Source organism: Mustela putorius, unplaced genomic scaffold (genome assembly GCF_011764305.1).
Source record: "Mustela putorius furo isolate JIRA1106 unplaced genomic scaffold, ASM1176430v1.1 tig00003845_pilon_pilon_pilon, whole genome shotgun sequence".
NCBI classification, from domain to species: domain Eukaryota; kingdom Metazoa; phylum Chordata; class Mammalia; order Carnivora; family Mustelidae; genus Mustela; species Mustela putorius.
The window spans coordinates 2581877-2587693 of record NW_025421998.1 but is presented as its reverse complement, the minus strand read 5'-3'; the positions used below and the strand labels follow the sequence as shown (position 1 = coordinate 2587693).

General features: G+C 38.4%; 1 pseudogene; it reads right to left on the bottom strand.

Moving 5' to 3' along the window:
* Nucleotides 1-3255: 3255 nt before the first annotated feature.
* Nucleotides 3256-4636, bottom strand: LOC101679205 (annotated as a pseudogene).
* Between the last annotated feature and the right edge of the window lie 1181 nt (nt 4637-5817).

Genomic DNA, 5817 nt, shown 5'->3' with positions numbered 1-5817 from the left:
AAAACATTTAGACTGTTTACATTTATGGTAATTATTGATAGGTATGTACTTATTGCCACTTTGTTAATTGTTTTCTGGTTGTTTTTTGTTTCTTCTCTTTTCTCTTTGCTTGTGATTGTTAACTTTCTTTATTAAAGGTTTTTGGTTTGTGGTTACCATGAGATTTATATATAACATCCTAAATATACAGCAGCATGTATTAAGTTAATGACACTTAAATTTGAACATATTTTAAAAGAACTTCATTTGAACTCCCCCTTTCATGTTTGATATATATATTTTCATATTTTACATCTCTTTATTTTGGAGTCCCTTTAATTTTTTATATATGTTGATTTTACTATTTTTGTCTTTTAACCTTTATATGAGTTTTTTAAGTATTTGCTCTACTGCATTTATCATATGCTTGCTTTACTCATAAAATTGTTTCCCTTCAAAATTTCTTGCTGCTAATTTTGTCCTTGTCCATTAAAAGAAATTCCTCTCAATTTTTTTGTAAGACTAGTTTAGTAGTGATGAATTCCTTTGACCTCTGTTTGTCTGGGAAACTCTTTATTTCTCCTTTAATTCTGAATGACACCTTACTGGGCAGAGTACTCTTAGTTGGAAATATTTTTCTTTTAGTACTTTGAGTATGTTATACCACTTTCTTCTGGCCTGCAGTTTCTGGTTGAAAAATCTGCTGAGAGTGCTATAGTGTTGCCCTTGTATGTAATAATTTTGTTTCCCTCTCTCTCTCTTTCTTACTCCCTTTAAGAATCTCTCTTTATCATTAACTTATGACATTTTAATAATAATGTGCCTTGGTGTGGGTCTCTGGATTTCCTGGACCAGTATTTCTGTTTCCTTCCCCTGATTAATGAAGTTTTCAGTCCATATTTGTTCAGATAAGTTTCCTGCATATTTCTCACTCTTCTGGAACCCCTATCATGGGAATGTTATTCTACTTGATGTTGTCCTATAGGTCTTTTAAGGTATTTTCTGTTTTTTTTTTTGTACACATTTATTTTTATTGTAACAAAGCAACTTGTACACTTTTTTATTATTATTAAATTTATTTATTTATTTTCAGAAAAACAGTATTCATTATTTTTTCACCACACCCAGTGCTCCATGCAATCCATGCCCTCTATAATACCCACCACCTGGTACCCCAACCTCCCACCCCCCCGCCACTTCAAACCCCTCAGATTGTTTTTCAGAGTCCATAGTCTCTCATGATTCACCTCCCCTTCCAACTTCCCCCAACTCTCTTCTCCTCTCTAACACACCTTGTCCTCCATGATATTTGTTATGCTCCACAAATAAGTGAAACCATATGATAATTGACTCTCTCTGCTTGACTTATTTCACTCAGCATAATCTCTTCCAGTCCCGTCCATGTTGCTACAAAAGTTGGGTATTCATCCTTTCTGATGGAGGCATAATACTCCATAGTGTATATGGACCACATCTTCCTTATCCATTCGTCCATTGAAGGGCATCTTGGTTCTTTCCATAGTTTGGCAACCATGGCCATTGCTGCTATAAACATTGGGGTACAGATGGCCCTTCTTTTCACGACATCTGTATCTTTGGGATAAATACCCAGGAGTGCAATACAGGGTCATAGGGAAGTTCTATTTTTAATTTCTTGAGGAATCTCCACACTGTTCTCCAAGGAGGCTGCACCAACTTGCATTCCCACCAACAGTGGAAGAGGGCTCCCCTTTCACCACATCCTCTCCAACACATGTTGTTTCCTGTTTTGTTAATTTTGGCCATTCTAACTGGTGTAAGGTGATATCTCAATGTGGTTTTAATTTGAGTCTCCCTGAGGGCTAGTGATGATGAACATTTTTTCATGTGTCTGATAGCCATTTGTATGTCTTGATTGGAGAAGTGTCTGTTCATATCTTCTGCCCATTTTTTGATATGTTTGCCTGTTTTGTGTATGTTGAGTTTGAGGGTTCATTATAGATCCTGGATATCAACCTTTTGTCTGTACTGTCATTTGCAATATCTTCTCCCATTCCATGGGTTGCCTCTTTGTTTTGTTGACTGTTTCCTTTGCTGTGAAGAAGCTTTTGATTTTGATGAAGTCCCAAAAGTTTATTTTTGCTTTTGTTTCCTTTGCCTTTGGAGACATATCTTGAAAGAAGTTGCTGTGGCTGATATCAGAGAGATTACTGCCCATGTTCTCCTCTAGTAGTATGAAGGATTCCTTTCTCATGTTGAGGTTTTTTATCCATTTTGAGTTTATCTTTGTGTACGGTGTAAGAGAATGGTCGAGTTTCGTTCTTCTACATATAGCTGTCCAGTTTTCCCAGCACCATTTATTGAAGAGACTGTCTTTTTTCCACTGTATATTTTTTCCTGTTTTGTCAAAGATTAATTGACCATAGAGTTGAGGGTCCATATCTGGGCTCTCTACTCTGTTCCACTGGTCTATGTGTCTGTTTATGCCAGTACCATGCTGTCTTGGTGATCACAGCTTTGTAATAAAGCTTGAAATCAGGTAATGTGATGCCCCCAGCTTTATTTTTGTTTTTCAACATTTCCTTAGCGATTTGGGGTCTTTTCTGATTCCATACAAATTTTTGGATTATTTGCTCCAGCTCTTTGAAGAATACTGGTGGAATTTTGATCGGAATAGCATTAAAAGTATAGATTGCTCCAGGCAGTATAGACATTTTAACAATGTTTATTCTTCCAATCCAAGAGCATGGTATGGTCTTCCATCTTTTTGTGTCTTCTTCAATTTCTTTCAAGAGTGTTCTGTAGTTCCTCGAGTACAGATCCTTTACCTCTTAGGTTTATTCCCAGGGATCTTATGGTTCTTGGTGCTATAGAAAATGGAATCGATTCTCTAATTTCCCTTTCTGTATTTTCATTATTAGTGTATAAGAAAGCCACTGATTTCTGTACACTGACTTGTATACTTTTAACGTTTAAAACTGAGCATCATCTTTCCTTTCCAGTGAAACAAAAAGAAAATTTAAAAATAAACAGGAACAAAATTACAATAGAGAATGTCGATTCCAAATAAGATCCTGCAAGTTCTGCTGATTCTCCCATCGAGTGGCAGGGCTCAAGTCATCATTAGGAGAGATTTTTATTTTAAACGTGTCATCTTAAACTTCAAGGATGTCTGTTAAACATCACAATTAAACATGCCAAAGGAGAAGTCATGTTGTCAAAATTCCCGCTTAACCCACCCAAACATCTCAAACCCACCCTTTGCTGACCTTCTATAACCCCATTTTTTAAAGTTTTTTTTAAACAAGAGAAAGTAGACATGTTGGTAAATGCTAACTGTCCATATTCACATAGAGACACAGTGTAATCTCTGAGCCCAATATACAGAGAAAGGAGGAAAAAAGCTAGAATTCTATGCACTACTACACAGGGGCCTAGCACCCTCCCGCTTCCAGCAGAGCTAAGGGAGCAGAAGGTTTTTCTTTTTTCCCACAGAGCACGGTGGTGTTGATTCCATAAAGTTTTTGTTTTTTTTTTTTTTGAGACAGGAAGGGACAAAAATGAATTTGGAACAAAAAGGGGTAGAGATTCTTTTCCCACTGTATTCTGCTCAAGGTCTTTCCCCCCAAAATAAGCTGAGAACCATGGTATAAAAGGAGAGAAAAAGGAGACTTCAAAAAACAGGGCAAATGAGCACGAGAGGAGAAAAGAAAAAGAAAAAGGAAAAAAAAAGACAGCAACTTGCTCCCAGGGACTGAAGAAAATTTACAAAGGAAGGTTAGAATCCATCAGTGTTCCATTAGTCATCCTCTCCTTCATACTCCTCTCCTTACTCCCCCCATCATCATCTTCATCTTCTTCACCTTCATCCTCATCTCCTTCATCAATATCTTCCAATCCTTCTTCTTCTTCATCATCATCATCATCCTCTTCTCCTTCCCCTTCTTCGTCATCCATATCGGGAACCAAGTAGTACTGTAATGGATTTGGCTAAATATCATCTTTGATGACCTCTCCTAACTCATCTGCACCTGCATCAGAATGGTCAGTAAACCAGGTGAAGAAGCTCTCTGGCTCCTCATGCTGTCTCTATCTGCTGGCTTTAATCTGTTTGACTTGAACGTTTCATCAAATCCTTTCCAGATTTCCATTTTATTTCAGTGGACTTTGAAGATGGATCACCATTCTCATTCAGATGAAATTCTTTGGAGAGAACTTTATTTTTGAAGTAAGGGTTTTCATCAAAATAAAAATCTATTCTGTAACCTGATTTAATATCTTCAAATTCTGTCACTTCAACTCTTGTCAAATAATGCAGCGCCTCTTCATCCTTCTCCCCAAGCAGTGCAGACACTTGTGGATGGTTGACAAATGTTGTTACCCAAAAATTGGGGATTTTGGCGATCAATTCCGACCTCTTCTGAAAAAATGGTTGGCGGGGTTTGTTATATTTTTGTTCTACTTTCAAAATCTCCTCACTGGCTTGTTCATTAAGTCTGTCTATTTCATTTTGTACTTCATCAATATGTTCAGTTGCTTCTTGCTGTTCTTTTTCTCTTTTATGCAAGTGCTGAAATGTTGATGTCTGCCCTGGCTTGGGGGCAGGAGGCTGTCTCGGTTTCTTCGTTTGAGGCGGGAGTGAAGACTGGCATTTGGGGGCCATGCTGTGAGGAAACTCCAGGAAACTGGGAGAGAGGCACGTCTAGAAGCTCTGATTGCTCTTAAGGTATTTTCTTTAAACTTTATTTTCGTTTTCTTCTTTGTCTGGATGAGTTCCATTGCTTCATCTTCCAGCTCACTGATTTGTTCTTCTGTTTCTTCCAATTTGCTGGTGAACCCTTCTAGTAAATTTTTCAGTTCAGATATTATATTCTTTAGCTCTGTCAGTTCTGTTTTGTACTTTCTTATATTTTCAATCTCTTTTTTGAAATTCTCACTATGTTCATTCATTCTTCTCCCTAGTTTGATGAGCATCTTTTTAACCATTACTTTGAAGTCTTTTTGGTAAATTACTTATCTCCATATCATTAGAGTCTTTTTCTGAGGCTTTGTTGGTCTTTTGTTTGGAACATATTCCTCTGTCTTCTCTATTTGCCCGATTCTGTGTTTGCTTCTCTGTATTATGTGAAAAAGCTGTCTCTCCCAATATTGAAGGAATGGCCTTATATAAGAGATGACCCATGGGGCCCAGGATCACAATCCTCATAGTCACCAGAGCCAGATGCTCCAGGGATGTCCCCTGTGTGGACTGCATGTGCTAGCCAGCTTTGGCAAGGCTGTGGCTTTAGGTGTGGGGGTGGGGTGGGGACTTGCCCAGCTGTGGCACAGTCATAACTCCAAGGAGGAAGGGTGGGGTCCTTGCCCAGCCAGTTGTGGTGCAGCTGGGCTGTAGAGGGCTGAGGCTAATCCACCCATGCTAACAGGTTAGAGGAAGAGTGTTAAAATGTCATCTTCTAATACTGGGATTGGCAAGATATAGTGGAATTGCAAAAAACAGTGCTCACCAGTTCTTCCATCCCTGGAGAGAATCCCAACAGGTCCCTGACTCTCTAGCCATCACTTTAAGATTAGTAAGTAAATCTATTTCACATGTACTCTAGGTAGTTTTCAAGTAGCTTCTTTGGCAATGTTCTCAGGGTGAGTCTCTGTAACCCTTTATGGGTAGGTTCTCCATTCCCTACAGTTACATGTTTCTCTTGAACATAATTCCTGTTTGTTTTATGTTTAGGGGTATTTTTTCTCTAATGCAGAACTTAAGAGTTAGAGAGCTACCTTTTAAAAAAAGGGGAGGGGCACCTGGGTGGCTCAGTGGGTTAAAGTCTCTGCCTTTGGCTCAGGTCATGATCCCAGGGTCCTGGG